The following is a 19,275-nucleotide window of genomic DNA, read 5'->3' on the forward strand; positions in this document are numbered from 1 at the left end:
CACAAAATTTTACGGACCACGGGATCTCAGAAAAGTTTCGATACCCAAGCAGCCCGTAGCATTAGCGAGTAAAATTGTATACGACAAGTAATTAGCATATTCTAGTCGATGCCCGAAATGCGAATACCAGGCTGGGTTGCGTGGCTGGTGAGATGTTCAGCTTTTTCTCAGATTTCATGGTCCGACATATTTTGTGGTTGAGTGTACGCCATCACATATGATAACGGAATCATGTACGCAACCATTGTGGTTCATGTGATCCCTTTTCTCCTTTGTTTTATAAAATTATTTATAACATCTGAGCGGAATATTAAAAATTTTCGAGGATTCAGGAGGTCGATGTGAACCTCGCGCGCATTCAAAGCGGTCCCTGCACATATCGGCTCGTCGCCAAAAGCGAAGCGCGGGTGCAATTTGAACAGCAGTTATACACTTCATTCATTGAGAACAGAAAGGCAAGCGCTCATTCAGGTGCTTCCTATAGACCCGTCCTTTAGCACGTATAGCACCTATCCACCTGTGTGCAAAAGGGTTGCGTTAAAACTCTGTGCAAACGCCAACGCGTGTCCGTAGTAGTAACACGCGTGGTATACGACGCACGTGCAGAGTAACCTCTTTCTTGCACGCGCGTCCCTGAGCCAGCGTTCGTGTCCGGAATTTTATGGACGCTACTGATACACCTCGGCCATGGCATAGGGCAGCGGGATGAAGCCAAAGCGAGATGCGATCAGGTGGTGGTGTGTCGCAGGAAGTGACTACAGCTCCGTGACAACCAGACAGCCACAGCTTCACCGCGTTAGTTACACGATATATATTCTAGCTTATCGGAGATGAGCGTTTCTAAAGCGAGTTTAAAGCCAACGGCAACGGAAATTTCACTTTGGCAAAATTCGCTCTAAATGCGCAGTATACACTATTTCAGCAGCACCGGCAAAACTGCGGGGCTTGTAATGGTCTAGTTTTCTTATTAGCAGCCTTTTAAATAGCCCCTAAAGAGACGACGAGTGCCTGCACATGATATCGATCGGATATGACGTAGTCCACATCACGTCGCATCCAATATTACCCATCTCGGAAATCATGCCGAGAAGCTGCGCCGCATGTTCTCAGAGTGTATATGGGTTGTTCAATAAAGGCTGAGATTGGTGCTCTCAAATCTTTATTTCTTAAAATTATTATTGGGCACATTTTTTCTCCTATATATGTGCTTTCGAGCAAGCGAAATCCACGCATCTCGTCGTTTCTACCACGCTTGTCTAACATGAATCCCGCCATCTTTTGACACCTATATACTTAAATATCGCCTCTGATAGTACGCGTTTAATAGTAGATACGCTCGGCGTTTTTATGAATGCGCCGAAACAGGCAACGGCCAAACAGAGCGAGGGCGAGCACCAACAACAACGTCTTATTCTTCGTCTTCTGCTGGCGCTCGTATTTCTCACTACAATCACTCCCCAGCGAAAAGGGAGCCATCCTGGCGACCTATGGAACAGGTAGCACTGGTGGGTCGTAGTGCGGCTTCAGTCGGTCGATGTGAAGTTTCGCGTCCGCGACGCCGTTGGTCCGTAGATGGGTGAATAGGCTCAATGACGTTGTTGATCGGGGATGTCTGTTGGAGAACCCGGTAAGGGTCGGCGTACTTTGAGCTGAACTTTGTTGAAAGGCTGGGAGTAGAGGAGGTAACGCGGAGCCATACCAGCGTTCCAGGTGAATATGATGTAAAACACAAGCCTGCGTCGCGACTATGTTTCTGGCTGGCCTGATCTTGCGCGGTAAGTGAGCGGGCAATCTGACGACATTGTTCGGCATGAGTGGCGGCTTCGGATAGAGGAGTAGATTCTGAAGCGTCGGGGAGATACAAAAGAATCGTGTCCATAAACGAGAAAGGTTCGCGACCATAAAGAAGAAAGAAGGGAGAGAATCCCGTGGTAGACTGAGTGGCGCTATTGTAAGCATATGTAACAAAGGGAAGGATGTGGTCCCAGTTAGTGTGGTTAGCGGAAACGTACATGACGAGCGTGTCGCCGAGAGTACGCTTAAAGCGTTCAGTCATACCATTCGTTTGTGGATGATAAGCGCTTGTAGTTCTATGGACAATGTTGCATTCCCGGAGGAGGGCTTCTACAGCTTCGGAGAGGAATAACGTCCACGGTCACTCAGTAGCTCGCGAGGCGCACCATGTCGAAGAACAAGGTTGTGAAGGATGAACAAGCCGACTTCACGTGCTGTGGCCGCCGGAAGCGCTGAAGTTTCGGCGTAGCGCGTGAGATTTACCACGGCGACGATAACCCAGCGGTTGCCATCTGGGGTGTACGGTAGAGGGCCGTACAAATCAATGCCGATACGGTCGAAAGGCCGGTAGGGTCAAGGCAATGGTTGGAGCGGCCCTGTAATCTTTTTAGGTGGGCTCTTGCGGCGTTGGCACTAGGAGCACGAGTGGACGTACTGCCGAACGAAGCGGTACATTCCGCGCCAGTAGTTTCGAAGCCGGAGGCGTGCATACGTCTCTAGTACACTGGCATGGGCGCATTGCGGATCCGCATGAAAAGGGGCACATATGTCGGAACGTAAATGGCGAGGAATCACTAGCAACCATTTACGGCCGTCAGAGAGGTAGTTGCGGCGGTACAGAAGCCCATCGCAGATGACAAAGTCACGAGCAGCGCGCCGAAGCGAGCGGTCGGTGGTGTGTGGTGACGGCTGAGGTAAGTACTCCAGAAGAGAGGCTATCCAAGGATGGCGGCGTTGCTCAGCTGGCATGTCGGTGTATGTAAGAGACGAAGAATCGTAGCTGGAGACAGACGCAGCACCATCCTCATCGGGCAGTGGCGAGCGCGAAAGAGCGTCGGCATCCGAATGCTTGCGGTCACACCGGTACACAACACGGATGTCATAGTCCTGTAGACGAAGCGCCCAACGAGCTAGGCGACCAGAGGGGTCCTTTAACGACGACAACCAGCACAGGGCGTGGTGATCAGTCACGACGTCAAATGGACGGCCATATACGTAAGGTCGAAATTTGGTGATTGCCTAAACGATTTCAAGGCATTCTTTTTCGGTGACTAAATAGTTCGTTTCCGCTTTGGTGAGAGTGCGGCTGGCGTAAGAGACGACGTACTCTTCGAAGCCAGACTTACGCTGGGCAAGAATAGCGTCGAGGCCTACTCCACTAGCGTCCGTGTGGATTTCTGTAGGAGCGTCTGGGTCAAAGTGGCGTAGGATAGGTGGGGATATCAAAAGATGGCGTAATGTGGCGAACGCGTCTTCACAAGCTGTAGACCATGCCGAGATGCCTTGGCTGTCGGCAAGCAGCTGCGTTAAGGGAGCGATTACGGACGCGAAATTATGCACGAATCGGCGAAAGTACGAACACAGGCCGATAAAGCTACGGAGTACTTTCATCGTAGACGGCCTGGGGAACTCGTCGACGGCACGAAACTTTGCAGGGTCGGGAAGGACACCGTCCTTGCTGACAACATGGCCTAAGATGGTAAGTCGGCGGGCGGCAAAGTGGCACTTCTTGAAATTAAGCTGCAATCCAGCGTCTGAAAGGCAAGTGAGGACGCTTGCGAGTCGACTCAAATGGGAGGCAAAGTCCTTCGAAAAGACTACGACGTCGTCCAGGTAGCACAGACACGTGTGCCATTTGAGGCCTCTAAGAATGTTGTCCATGAGACGTTCGAAGGTGCAGGCGCATTACAAAGGCCGAATGGCATCACGTTAAACTCATATAAACCGTCTGGGGTTACAAACGCAGTCTTGGGACGGTCAGGTTCATTCATAGGGACCTGCCAGTAGCCAGATCGAAGGTCCAAAGAGGAGAAGAACTCTCCTCCTTGCAAGCATTCGAGGGCGTCGTCGATTCTGGGCAGCGGATAAACATCTTTTCGTGCGATCTTGTTAAGGAGTCTATAATCAACGCAAAATCTAATGCTACCGCCCTTTTTCTTTACCAGCACAACTGGGGAAGCCCAAGGGCTGTGTGAGGGCTGTATTACGCCACGATGAAGCATGTAGTTGACTTGTTCATCAATGACACGGCGCTCAGCATGAGAAACTCGGTATGGAGGCTGGCGCAGAGGTGCATGGGTGCCAGTGTCAATGCGGTGAACGATGGCGGATGTGCGGCCCAAGGAAGACTGCTTATGATCGAACGACGTCCGAAAGCGGGCGAGCAGCTCCAAGAGTTGGGTACGCTGTGCAGGCGGGAGTGTGGAATCAATTTACGGGAGGAATGCCTCTAAGGAGGACGAATCGGCGGAGGTAGCAGGAGTAATGCTGTCGACGAGAAGGCCTATCGTGTCGTCAGGCAGTTGAGTAGAGTATGCGGATTCAATATCCTGAAGCCGGCCTATACATTCACCACGGTATAACGTGGCTGTGGAAGACAACCGATTCGTGACGCAAATGGCGCTGCAAGAGGTTTCGACCGTGAGAACTGCAAAAGGGAGGAGGACGTTTTTGCGAGAGGTGAAGGCTTCGGAGGGCGCAAACAGGGCGGTGGAATCGGAAGCAGAGTCGCAAGAAAGTGGCACAAAAACAGAAGACAAAGGAGGGATGTCAGTGTCCGCGGCGACGACCACTCGAGAAGGTGACTTGTCAGAAGCGGCGGCACACATCGGCGACAACTCAAGTTCGGCACGCGCACAGTCAACAACGGCATGGTTAGTAGCGAGAAAGTCCCAACCCAAAATAACGTCGTGAGAACATGACGAAAAAACGACAAATTCGACTGCGTACAAAATGTCCTGTATAACAAGACGAGCTGTGCATGCCACGGAAGGTTGAATGTGGTGCGCGGTCGCGGTACGCAGAAAGACATCGGAAAGAGGTATCGTTATCTTTTTTAACTTGCGGCACAGTTCTCCACCAAGAAAAGACACAGCAGCACCAGTATCTACTGGGCTCTTGTACAGAAACACCTTCGATATTCACAGTTATTTCGTTCGCAGGTAGAAATCGAGACCTTGAAGTTGTCGACACGAGCGCAGTTCTTGCCTCCGGAACTGCGAGGGCTGGTTTCCCGCTTGGACTGGTGGGGGGGGGGCGACGAACCATTGGGGAAAGTGAACGGCGACGTGGTGAGGGCGACCGACATGTGTCGTAGCCACGGCGATTCGGTGAGCAGGTGTCCATCGTTGAATGGGAGGACATCAGGCGCGGTGGCTCAGAACGAAAGTAGTCGCGATTGTCTTCGCCCGCACTAGGACGGAAGTCACGACGACGGCAGAAACGTGCGACATTGCCAGGCAGACAACAGAAGTAGCAAATAGGCCTGTTGTCCGGGGTGCGCCAAGGATTAGTGGACGGCGGCGCGGGACGGCGAAAAGGTGCACGTTCGGGTGGACAGGCGCACGCGCATGCGAAGAAGGCATTTGCTGGTCGACCAGGATCCGGGCTGAGCGGCATTGCTGGTGACTGTCTGCGTGCGACTTCAGCGTAGGTCAGAGGAGCGGTAACAGGCGGATGCTGGAAGGAGGTTGGTAGCGTCTCAGAAATTTGCTCCTCTAGGGCCTGACGTAGCGTCGGAGCAAGCCCCTGCGCTGAGGCCGGGACGCAGGGAACAAGGGACAATTGCCGTGCCACTTCCTCTCGGACGAACTGCTGGATCTGCTGCCATGACATTGTGGTGTCAGTAGAAACGGCGCCTACAGTGAATGATGACATGGGGGCCGGGTCAGAGCGCGGGAGTCGTGTAGAAATGCGCTGTTTCCGCAACTCGTCATAGCTCTGACAGTACTGAACCACGTCTGCGACAGTTTGGTGATTCTTGGCAATCAGCATTTGGAAAGCGTCGTCCTCAATCCCCTTCATGATGTGTCTGATTTTATCACCTTCGGACGTAGCAGAGGTCCACAATATCCTCAATGTAGGACGTGAAATTCTCGCCAGATTGCAGGGCGCGACCTCGTAAGCGTTGTTCCGCGCGGAGCTTGCGAACAGCGGGACAGCCGAAGACTTCCGCGAAGCTCGTTTTAAAGGATGCCCAATTGGCAATATCAGCTTCGTGGTTGAGGAACCACAGCTGCGCAACGCCCGCCAGGTAAAAGTTGACGTTGCTGAGCTTGTCACCGTCATCACACTTATTGTGGCCGCTTACCCGCTCATACGAAGTGAGCCAGTCCTCGACGTCGCGCTCGTCGGTGCCGTTGAAAATGACAGGGTCTCGCTGTCGGGGTACGCCGGAGCAGGCGACCCCGACAGTGGTACGGGAGCACCTTGTTGGGGCACGTTGTCAGGCATTGCCGAGGCTGGGGGTGAAGTGCGGGTACAGAGTTCCAGGATGAAATGGGAACCAGCACCTCCACAAATTGATAGTACGCGTTTAGTAGTAGATGCGCTCGGCATTTTCACGAATGCGCCGAAACAGGCAACGGCCAAACGGAGCGAGCGCGAGCACCAACAACAAACGTCTTATTCTTCGTCTTCTGCTGGCGTCCGTATTTCTCACTACACCTTTAATGAATTTCTACGCGTGGTTTCACGTCTTCCTCCATGTCAAAGCAATTTCATTTTTTTACCCTTCCCTGAAGCATAGGAACACTTGCCCATCTTACAGTCAAGATACGGCCCTACTAGACTTCTTTATGTATACCTAAAAAATAAAAAGGGAAATTGCTTCGAGATGAAACAAGGTATGGTTAAGACATTGGAAGTGATTTTAAAGTACGCGTGACAAAAAAAAAGAAAAAAAAAATGCTTGACTCACGTTGTCTAAGCTTGGCTGAAACGACGAGACACGTGCATTTCACTTACTGCATAATCAAACAGGAAAAAAAAGTGGCGATGAATAATTTTCAGCAATAAAGAATTCAGAGCATCCGCCTCAGACTCTATTGAACAGCCCACGTACGAGAATATCCTAGTACACTTTATTCTCGGCGTACTACGTCATATGCATAACATTCAATAAGCAATAATGGCGGTGTTTATTTCAACTACGGTGACAGAAACGTCCATATTTGCCAGCTTTTTGAGATGCATCAACTCGTATTTCAAACGTAATATTTTGCATGTTCGCTGCTCTGTATTTACGCTATCTGAGACTGGGCTTTTTACACGGTCGAAAATTTTGTTCCAGTTGAACTTTCATACGGAAAGCTGAACATGTTGATAAGCTTTATGATTAAAACCCAACGCTAAGGTAACAAAAATAGAGAGTTTTGCTACAGCGTGAAATGTTTGCGTTAGCCTGAGTGGGTGGGGCAACGCTAACGCTATTTTATATCCAGGTTGTCCCAGCTATCATGCATTGCGTTTTTAAATAAGACGGGCCATTGTACGCGAAGATAACTAAGTATTGAGAGTTCACAGTCGAGTAGAGCAGCTGCCAGTAATTTTCTTTGTTGAACCCATTCAATTTATTTATTTTTGCAATTATTACGTTTTTTTTTTTTTCGAACTGCTCTGAATGGCGTGCTGTCAATGGAGAAGTTGTCGAAAATTGAAAGAAAGTCAAAATTGGCATGTTTTCAGCCAGGTACTTCGCGCGTTTATGTTTTTGCGGCTGATAAAGCCCTCGAGAAATGTAAAAAAATGGTCGCCGTTTCACCCGAAAGGCGGAGCATTGATTGCGATAACAAATTAGTGGACAGATATACAAAGTAAGGATAGTACCTTTATCGGCCGTATAAACTTGTAAACATAGGAACACTAACTAAATTAAAAAGCATGGTGTCAGGCGGGCACAAGCAAACGTGAACTGCATCTCACTCGATGACCGCGTAAACTCGCTGTCAACACGCTGGAGTGAGTGAGCGCGGCCACAGCATGCGAGCGAATTGAGCTTCGTGCCGGCGCTCAGATCAACGCGATCTTAGCCGCGAAAACACAGGCAGCGCGGACTCTGCCACTGCCGCAGATGGCTTTCAAGATACAGCCGCGATTGCTATCAATTGCTATCGCAATAATATCAAGTGACTAACCGTCCGCCCGCATCAAAAAGCTGCGCCCTCAAACAGGCTCCACACAGTTGGTGAGCGCCGCTGTCCACGAGCCACCAACCACCAGTTATCTGCATTCTTTCCTTATCAACACCCGGAAGGTGCTGAGCTGTTGTGGGCGAAGCGCGCCAGATAAAGCGCCAGCTCTAGCTGCCGCTTTATCGAACGGTGCAATAAAATGTTCGCAAGCGTTCCGGCGTTTTCCTTTTATATATAACAATATTTCTATTTGTACGCTCATAAAGTGATGTCTTCCGAGTGGTCTCCAGTAGTGTGAAATTGCTTTGGACAGAAATAGTCCAATGCTAACCTAAACAAACAATATTTTTGCATTACACAGTTTTATATATAATATACGCTGAGATTTACTTGCGCGAAAATTGCGTGAAGCACGCTTGACGATTTCGAAACATGATAGAGCGTGATTTGAGATAAAACATTTGTCCCTGAAAAAATTTGATTTTTCTGGTCATAAAAAGATTTATATATGCAACACCAAGTTGTGAATTGCGAGCGAAATTTAAGGTTTGTACTCAACTACAATGCCACTTAGCCGACGCGAAATTTTGTGAATGAGTCCTGCGATCGTGCTTCATTTCCAAAGCTGCGTAGACTCTCATTTACTCGCTGGGCGCGATGTTTTATGACTGATTCACGTGATGGTGACTCAGTCATAAATACAAACAATTTTATATAACCACAGCCCTTGCGAGCTGTCGTTATATGATTTCTTATTAAATAAAAATGAAATTCTGAGATATTACGTGCCAAGCTCACCATATGATTATGAGGTACGCCTTAATGGAGGACTTCAGATTCATTTTGAACAATTGTGGTTCTTTACAGAGCACCTAAATTTAAGTAAACGCGAGCGTTTGCTCATTTCGCCCCCATTGAAATGCGGCCACCGCAGCCGGGGTCGAAGTAGCGACTCGAGCTTAGCAGCACAACGCCTTAGCCGCTGCTATACCACATCAGGTGGGGATATAGCTGGTACATTAAATATACAACGTTTATTGTCTTCCTAATGCGGTCATTTATAGAACTAAACCTTAAAAAAAAGCAGACAGTAATTGGAGAGCGCCGTGCTACGCGAGAAGCAGTCAGAGCGCAAGAAAACGCATAAAAATGAAGCTATTCTGTAGCCGGAGCGTAGCAGACGACAAAGGCGGGTTTCCCGACTGACGTCACCGTGATGATGATGATGATGATGATGATGATGATGATGATGGTGGTGGTGGTGGTGGTGGTGGTGGTGGTTTATTGGCATCCCCTTTGAAACGGGGCGACGACAAATAGTCACCTAGCCTGCTTGATTTATTCAGGTATACTATATACCTGTGCTTTATCTAGCATTTTTGTATACCCCCCCCCCCCCTCTCATTATTCTTTCTTTTTCAAAAAATTACGTTTTACCGCTACCTGTGATTTTAAGAGATCAGGTCGTATCCATCTTTTCCCTTCTTTTTTTCCACCAGTACTCTAATGGTCTCTTGCTTATCTCTATACGGCTGATCTGTTGATGTTTCCTTCCACTTTAAACCCAAGCGCTTCTGGGAGTTGCACGTTACCTACGGTTCTCGCTGGGTGGATCCCGTCGCATTCCATTAGGGTGTGCTGAGTGGTCTCTGGAACTTTACTGCAGCATACACATGCCTCATTATAATTTCCGAATATTCCAGAGCGCCGTTTGCAGCGCCGCCATTGGTCGCGCACAAAGCTAATTGTCTGCCCCCTGACTAAGAGGATCTATCCTCCTAGCCTCCTGACTAAATACGTGGAAAACCGTCCAAACCGTGCTGCTAATTCTAAAGCACGGGAAGAAGGTGTGTATTTACAAACGAGGTAGCAGAGTTGAGCTACGAAAGCAGGTAATTCATGCACGAAAAGCTCAGGAAAAGGTGGCCAACCTGAACCAAAAACCGTTATTTTTTTTCCTTTCTGTTTCCCTCCGGAGTGAAAAAAATCTTAACATACTATTTCAGTTCCGGTTCGATACCCTGAGTAGTAGTATGGGGCCCATTGAAGATATAATCATTCATCGGAAAAGGTCAGAAGTAATCTTGAATCATACGAGGCTTGTGCTGCATGTCTTCTTCTGAGGCGGGTATACGAAGCAGTCTTATATAGACTGACGAAGCGAATAGTTCTCAGTTTTTATAATTAAACTACGGAGGTTCGAGACATTACGGTACAAAAGGTAGTTGGATTTTCCTCTTAAGGCTGCTTAAGCTGCGCTCTAGTGCATCGAGTATACTGTAGGCATTCCGATTGGCCCTGTAAGGAACTGCTTCTTAGTTTCAATTCGAAGTTGTAGTGAATGGATGGGTTTCACGAACAATTCGTACCTCGCCATTAAGGTCATAATTACAATCAGTTGCTTCTATTGCGGGTGGGAGGGGTGTGTCATGCTGTCGATAAAGGCTGTTGCAGGTCACTATAAAGCATTCGATCGCTTGTAATGGCTTAACTCTCGATCTTAACCATGAAACATTCCTCTCGGGTGACGGCTATTATGGTATTCGTGAAGTGTTATGGTATACATCACACGCAGTCGTGTTAACAACCGCAAACAATGTTTTTTCTGGGTGACTGATTCGGAGTGCATGTGAAAGTAGTAGCCAGTATTTTCATACAAGATGCGCGCCTACACAGCAGTGGTGATAAATTACGAGGGAAAATGCACGACGAGCGCTACAGTCAACACGCCACACGTAGAAACCGCAGAGGCAATAGCTATCGCGTTAGCCATAGCACAAACACAAGCAGATATAATAACCAGTGATTTCTAGACGGCAATACGAAACTTCGCTGATAGTCGAATCTCCACAGAGGCACTACGACTCCTAAAAATAGGTAATAACCACGACAGAAGTGTCCATCTCATCTGGACACCCGCTCACACACTACCAGACGGTAGCAATGAGGTGGCGCACCGCATGGCTCGAGAGCTTACGGACCGAGCCTGGGTTACTCTCGCCTCAGCGACTACCGACGAGTGGGAGTGGGTAGATCGAATGACCAGATTTCATGAAAACACATTCACGCCAAAGCCATCGCTCAAACCAGATCTCCTCGCCACCATGCACGTTTATACACGGACAAGTGCAGACATTGCGATCACAGCCACCCTAGAGCATTCCTATTGGAACGTTAGCGGGTAAACGCCATAACAGTTCCAACCAACAACCCCCGCACCAACTTATTGTTTCGCACTTAAAGTTATTTGAATGAATGAAGATGCGTATCTTTCTCTTAACGCGCCCCCATTTCAGTATCACCACAAAGAGAAAAACTTCGAGGCAGTTTAACATAAAAGCCATGTGCTGTTTCGGCAATGTTGCATTGTTAAGGGAATGATGACATCATTGTATTTGCGCTGTCTGCATTCTGAAAATTTTTCGATTCAGAATGCAGTTTAAGCTTAAAGCAGAAACATAGCATACAAAGCCCTGCGCTCTCACGCTCCAGCCTGGAATCATATGTTACCGCGAATGGCGGCGAACGCTCGCACCGAAGGCAAGCTTTGTGGTAGAGACACGCTTACTTGCTGTGGGCCTATCTTCGTTATTGTGTCGCACTTATAACGTCTCTCCGTTATCTTTAGCACTAGGTTTCAGTATGAGAAGACTTTAACATAACATCCATGTGCTGTCCCCCCCGGTGTTTTGTTTCAGGACATTTGATGTCTGGGCCTGTCATTCTGAAAATTTCGAGAGAATAGCTTTGTAAAGACTGTAAAACAAGGTATGAGCATATTAATGACTAGAAGAAATTTTATTTATTTGCGGCATTTTCTGCGAACCGGACCTTATCGCGTTAACACCCTTCAGTAAGTACGGCTGGCGCGATCTGAACCTCGGGCATGCACAAAGCGAACGAGCTTGCCCGGAAGCCGAGCAAGTGGCGTCATGGCCGTGGCGTCATTCGCGAGACTGTGCACTGCTAACGCTAACGCTAAATTCTTGCATTTGCTGCTATACGCTACACTATACCTATCTATTAAGCGCTAAAAACTACGGGTACGAAAAGCAATGACACGAGCCAAGCGATACAGTCACTTAAAAAAAGAAAAAAGCAAGAAAAGAAATCGATCGTGCTTTGAGTAATTTCTTTCTGTTTTCTGCATCCTTTAGCTTTGGTATTTTAATCGAAGGCGAGATTGCGAGTGAGCGCTTTCTCAAGCAACAGTTCTGATGGTGCGCGAGTCATTTTCAGCGAACCGCTAGCCGAGTCACGCGCCGGCGCGTGACAGAAGGCCACCGGCTCCAACGTTTGCCACATGGACAGAGAGACTTGGACACCATCACAAGTTTGGTTTGAGGAAATGCTCATATGGAGCGCCGGACCCAGAGGTGTACATCTTTTGTAAACACTTCTTTTCATTGATCATTGCCTTTAGTTCTCAACACACAAGATCGTTATAAGAGATAAATGATGTGCCGCCAAGAGCACAAAAATAACAATCAAAAGAAAGATTTTGCCAGTTACTGACGCATTTGAGAGTGGCTAAACACAATAAATGATTTCCGTGAGGTACGTCAGCGCCCAATGGCTGCCTTTTATTGCGCGATAGCTTCTTTGCCACCTCGGTCACTTTCTGCGTGTTTGTTGGTTGGGAATGGCGTTTCTAACCTAAAACGAGGTGATTGGCCGAAACATGTGCTCAGGAGAGGGCGATGGCTTTGGCGTGAGTAGACCGAGTAGACGACGGAACGGTCGCGAGGCCGACGTAGCAGAGCCGAATTCGCAAAGCTTCCCTCGTAAATGTTCTTTAATTGCCATTGCCCGGCCACCTTCGCTAATGGTATGTCCAGCATCAGCATTGGCTAGAATTTTGTCGTAAGAACAATTCTATCGTAAGAGCTTTCTTTGAATACGAGCCCAGTTTACATAGCTATCTGTACTTAATTGCCCTACAGATGTGCCGGTGACCGGCTTTGTTCTCTACAGAATTCCGCAATGAAACAGCAAAATGTACCTAAATATCCTCCTGGCAAATATTATCTGCCTTGAAGCGCTTACGAAAGAAGAATGGGAACTGAGGGGCTCGCATAGTTACTTTATTAAAGCAACGCCTTCTTGGGATTCCTCTCAAGCACCAAGCTGGAGTTCCTCACTATTGTGCAGAGCGTTATAACATCTAGTACGTACTTCTGGCAGCGAACGCACCGATCTAGATAGAGATGGCTGACATGAACCACCAGGTACTGTAGAAGAGAGCTCGTGTGGCTTTCTAGGCTTATGAGGGGTGAGGTCAGGCTCCCAGGATCTTATCTTTAGTAAAAGGCCGATGGTTCAGTCAACTCAAGGCACACCAAAGATTCTGGCACAGGCAGATTTGAACAGTGGCAGAGGTGATTGATAGTTTCTGAATCTGAATCATCTGAATCTGATTTGATTGCGCACGTTTTAGAAAGTTCGAACACACAGTACGTATAAAAATTGAGGGGTTTAATGTCCCCAAATGGCACAGGGGATTATGAGAAACGCCGTAGTGGATGGCTCAGGATTATATCCGCCGCCTGGGTTCCTTCAAGGTGCATCCAGTGACGGCCGTTCTTTGCACTCTGGCCCATTTGAATAGCGCCGCCCCGACTGGGATTGAGCCCGCGACCTCTTGCTCAGCAGCGCAACGCCATAGCCACTGAGCCATCGCGGCGCGGAAGCCAAAAGTAGGCGTTGTTGCCAATCGCTTCGCCCATTAGAAACAAGTCTCGAGGAACGCCGTTGAAATACCTTTACCTAACAGCATGAAAAGGTTGTGTTAACACAGCATGCATTTTATTCATTTGTTCTTGCTGTAGGCCCGCAGCGCGTCGTGGCATTAGAATGGGACATGTGTAGCGGGAGACAGTTTAGCAAGGGCATCGCTTGCATAAAAGGACGTAGCTTTGTCATTTTGGTTGAACGCTTTCAGAGACCCGGGTACTTGCAGATTTCTATATGCGCTACTGCTGAAGCCCTCCTCAGGCATGCTATGTAGTGCCGGGACAAGGAAGGAATCTACAGGCCGCTATTCCTTATATGCTCGACAATTCTCATAGACTGTCGAGCTTCAGCTGGCCCTACCACTCACTGGGGACGGTATACGCTCAATGCACGCTCTTCTTGGTTTACTGGATCCCACTCAGGTGTGGCAGAAGTTGCACGGCTCATACGGACAGATGCCTAAGCGACCAGGTACGGGAGTATGACTTCGCAAGGGAGGCGAAGTAGGTAGCCTGACACTGCAGTGTAGAGGTTGTGGGTGCTCGCCGTACTTTGATATTTACGCAACTACAAACCGCGACGGGTGCAAGTGCCCTCAACAAATGATCAAAACGGCAGAAATTCATTCTTGGGGGGTGACAATTGCGCCAGCATTCCGTCTTTGTATTTCACGCGCGAATAAATTTTGTACCTTCACGCAGGTGTCCTCGAACGCTTTTTTTATAACACACTTACCCAGTAGGCCAAATTTATATTCGATTTATATTCAGTAATTAAATTTTTGCCGACCTTCTTCATGCAGAAACCGTAGACTTGTGTTGTGCAACTTCCACTGATGACAGGATTTCTCAGTGGTTGTCTTTCTTTTAATTTTTTAAAGCCAGTTTGTGCATATATACTGCTAAAAATAAAGCTTTCCATAAGCATTATAGTTGGAAAGACGTCTCGTTTGCTTCGCGTGTTGCTTTAGCTATACTGTCCCATCCTAAGCGCGCTGTTAGAAGTACGAATTCGTCCAGATCCACACCCCGTCGACTTCAGCGCTCGGGATGGTCTCGTCCAGCATCACGGCGCTCATATTTACCCTTTTCACGGCGATCCCGTGGGCGCTGCCGTGTTTGATCACGTGGTGACGCGTCCATTGCTTGCCTCAACTGCCTCCGTTGCCTCCTTGTTTACAATGGAAGTGTATGACGCCGGCGCGGCTTAGAAAACCTCTCTTTTCGGAGATATCGTAGACGGTGACTAGGTGGACGACACGAAGCTTTGATCACAGCTGCAGAGAACATGCAAAAGCGCTTTCGGAGCTGATAAAGCTATGTCCAAACGGCGCAAGCAGCGTATATGGTGCTCGTTTATAAAAGCGGGGCTAAATATGGATTCCAAGCTATCGAAGCTTTCCGATTATGAATTCAGTCAGGATTAGTGTGTTTTTCTCTTTGTTCTTTATTCGGCAAATATTTTGAAGCAGTGGCTTGTCAGTTTCTGACTCAGTGAAGTTCCTCGGTGCGGCCACCATCTGATTATTTTCGGCCTAATCGCTCGCGGGTGTGCTCAGTTACGATATATTTGTTCTTGCTGCGCACAAGGCTTGAAACGTAGCTGTTTTGTACATTTTAATACCTTGTAGCAAATGTATATTACAGCTAGTAACTCGCTTACTCTTGTGGACCGTCACGAAACATTCAGCTTCGACCATTCGTGCGCCATAGGTGTAGTCTGTCATTTATTGTGCGTATACAGTGCGCATATATTCAAGTGTGCGCCCATTCACTTGTTCTTGATATGTCGGCGATAGAGTGGGCGTAAGTTTTCCTGCCATTTGGGACATGTGTGTAGAGATAATGTGCGCGAAACTTAGTATGACAGGAAGCGGCGCTACTCCCTGTGTTTAACGAGTGGTACTCACTCTTGCCGACGTTCTGGGGATGAAGCCCTTTCTTTGAAGGTTAGCGATACAAGGCTGGCGGATGAGCAAATTTCTGTATCCTCAAGGAAAGCCGTACATCACGAAGTGCCGGTAACACATTCGGACAGTTGCAGCAGCGGTCCGCGAACTTGGCCACACAGATTCATTCCATTCCTTAACATGCCAGTCACTATTTTTGCAGCCAACTACTGCACACGTCTTCAATCCACATGATTCAATCTAGCATGATTGGAGCACAGTGTGTTAGCGAAAACTCAGTTGCGTTTCCGACAGCTGATAGCACAGAAGCAAGGTGCAAGCGGTAATGGTTTCGTATTCGTGCGCGGTCGCTGAGGAGAGGTATGGCGCGCCGCCGTGAGCGCCATCTCGTTTCTCTAAAACAAACTGCTCCGCGAAAAGGGTCAATAAGCCTCATTGCACGCAGGATTCTCAGCGGCCGCTGGTGCGTGTCACTGGCTTCGGGCCGCTCATCACGGACAGCCTGGGCGCTATCCACGCGTACATCACAGGCCTCATCCTGCGGCCTCCTTCGCCGACGGCGCTCTACTCGTCGCTGCCGCCCGTGCAGCACGACGCCGAGCGCCGCCTGTGCACCCAGAGCGCGGGCTCGCCGCCGGAGCCCGCAAAGGACACCGGCTCGGTCTACGGTCGCGAGCAGCTGCTGCCCGAACCCGAGTACCCGGTGCGACGCAAAAACATCCGCGAACTCAGGCAAGTAGGGTGACTCGGGGATGCACTTTGGGTCGACGGCGCTGGAGATACGCTGAGTTGAACACAGAACGCTATGTGAAGGTTCGTCGTTGCTTCTGTCATCGCCCCCCCCCCCCCCCCTCGTCCCCCAACTCCCCAAATTAATGAATAATAAAAGAGAAATAAAAGAAATTCACGTTATCACTTGCCACCGCTCCAGTTCTTCGCAGAATTTAAAAGATAGTGAGCAAAAGTGTTGACCGTGGCTTTCCGCGCGAAACAACTTATTTCTCAGCCCTAATCTGTCACTACACACTAAAAGCGTAACTGAGATCTGTCACTACAAGACGAGCGAGACATGACCACGAGCACTCTTTACCTCGTGGTTGACGCATGTTAATATGGTTAATAGTGTTTTTATTGACCATTTCCTATATTCATTTTATCGTCTATGTTTGCTCTCTGCCTAATGTGTTTGCTATTGAACCACTTATTTCTTCCCATACATCTCCGTTGCCTATGTTCATAACTCATATTTCCTTTTCTATCTTTGTTGAATTGCCCATCCTGCTTGGGCCTTAATTATCGACGCCTGAAGTACTGTGTACATAAATGAATGAATGAATGAATGAAAAAATAAATAAATAAATAAATAAATAAATAAATAAATAAATAAATAAATAAATAAATAAATAAATAAATAAATAAATAAATAAATAGCCTCTTAGGCTGAGATCAAGATGTATGTACATTACATTGTAGATGTGAGTATTCAGCCGATGTGGTACATGTCCTAATATGAAGCCATGCAGCCTCATATTAGGACATTTGGATTGGGCCCTCAATTTCGACGATGAAAATCTCAAATAACGTGCGATTTTTGGGATTTCTAAAAAAATGGGTATGCTATAAATTGTGACTCATTACAAGTTCTCCATATAAACAACCGCCCTCAAGTTATTAATAAAAGAAGTTAATTAATAAATTTTTGTTAATTTCATAATTTGTCTTTTCAGATTAACTTAACCACCGGCAAAGTATTTCCGCCTCGCCGTATAGGTCTTTTGCGAAGACGACAGGTGTCTCGCGGTCATAGCTGAAAAAAAAAAAAACTATTGTTTAAAAACAAACATCCTGTATGTATTCCACACCCGATGTACTTTCCGGAGGGACCAAGGTGAGCTTAAAAGAAAAATAAGCTTTTTTTGTTCTTTTTAGAGTCCTGTAGCAGGGACAAATCTTGAGTGATTTTTTTTTTCACTTGTATTCAACCAGTATACAGTGCATATGAACACCGCGAAACAAACTTGCTTCGTCGTCAACGGCCGCATTGGATGGCAAAGGTTTCCAGGGTCTTCAATTCATATTCACTGCTCGGCGGCTACCGAAGTGACGTTTGGGGGAAATCCAGGCGCTGCGTGTGAGCTACCGAGTTGTGGGCAAGCGAAGATATGCTGCTGTGAAAGAGATAAGCCACATCCTCCAGAAAAGGTGCCCAACATCACGCTAAGCAGCAACGTCGTTCGGACCCCATTGCTAGACTACTTCGTCAAACTCGATCTTAAAACACCGCGGAAGCATGACCACTTTTCATCAGCTATTGCGCCCGCCGGGCAAATTCTGTCGTTCGTGCCGCCGTGCATGACAGGCAACGAAGAGAGGTCATGCGTGGTATGGCCTCTAAGAGTGGCATTCCAGTCCTAGTCGATAAGGGGAGGGCGCGAGCAATCTCAGAGGCATGCTGCATGTGACCCACCTTCGCCGTCTTCATTGCACAGGCTACGAACTTTGTCTATTTCGCATAAAGCCCTTAATCCTACTTCTGGGCGCACCTGCTACTTTTTCTCTTCGGCAGAGTACGTGGAGCTGTACGTGGATCTAGTCCTGAATAAGGCGATCGCTCAGCCATTCAAAGCCTTCTACCTTGGATTTCACAGCGTTTGCGCTTCCAACGCCCTCATCGTACGTAACTTGATAACCTTTCAAACCAAAGGAGGCTAACAATTCTTAATTTCATGACGGATACAACAGCGCCCCATGTTTTTGTTTCTTTAATTACGAACGGCAGATGCTTCGTCCCGAAGAAGTTGAAATGCTCGTCTGTGGCTGTCCGAAATTAGATCTGGATGAACTACGAAAAGTCACTGTGTATGACAGTTTTGAGGAAGATGAACCAATTATCAGGTAACTGCATCATTTCCGCGTGCATGAATGCGAAAATACAAGGCAAGGTCGGGAAACTTTCTTCGTCACTTTTTTTTTTTCTTTGCGAAATGCAGTTGCGATGAATGTGCTCTTGTTGCGCTTCAGCATGGAACTGCAAATATTCCGAGAATTGTGCAGCGCCTGCTTAAGTTGGATTTATATAAAAAAAGGGGTAGATTAAAATTTGGTTTGAAAACACGGCTTCATGGTGAAGGCAGCAGACGCACGAAGGAAATCTTTCTCCATGGGGCTTCGGGCTGGGGCAACCCTTACAGCTCCAGTTATTCTGCTTTGTGCTTAGGAAAAAATTGCGTCAACAAAAATCGAACGCATTTTTTGTTATAGATATAGGCACGACGACGACACGATGCGACCAGGACGTATGCAATACTAGCTGTTGTACACTATGTACAACACCGGCGACAGTTCACAAAAATGCTCAAGTCCATGTGCTATCTTTAGCAGCTTGGCTGACGTTAGTTGGGGCACCCTTTTATGTATAAAGGGTGCCCCAACTAACGTTAGCCAAGCTGCTAAAAGAAAAAAAAAACGAAAAAAAAAAAACGCGGTGCAAGATACGATTTTAAGACCTACGGTGTTCGGTCGTCGTACCTCATATACTGCAGCTCTATAGTGACTTCCTTGGCTCCTTGTTCTGTTTAGGGACTTCTGGGACATACTGAAATCGTTCAACTCTGACGTACAAAAGCAGTTCCTTCGCTTTGCTACGGGCAGCGACCGAGTACCCGTCGGTGGCATGGGAGAGATGGCGTTCAAGATTTCGGCTCAAAA

This window comes from Dermacentor silvarum, chromosome 1 (assembly GCF_013339745.2).
Source record: "Dermacentor silvarum isolate Dsil-2018 chromosome 1, BIME_Dsil_1.4, whole genome shotgun sequence".
Classification (NCBI taxonomy): Eukaryota; Metazoa; Arthropoda; class Arachnida; order Ixodida; family Ixodidae; genus Dermacentor; species Dermacentor silvarum.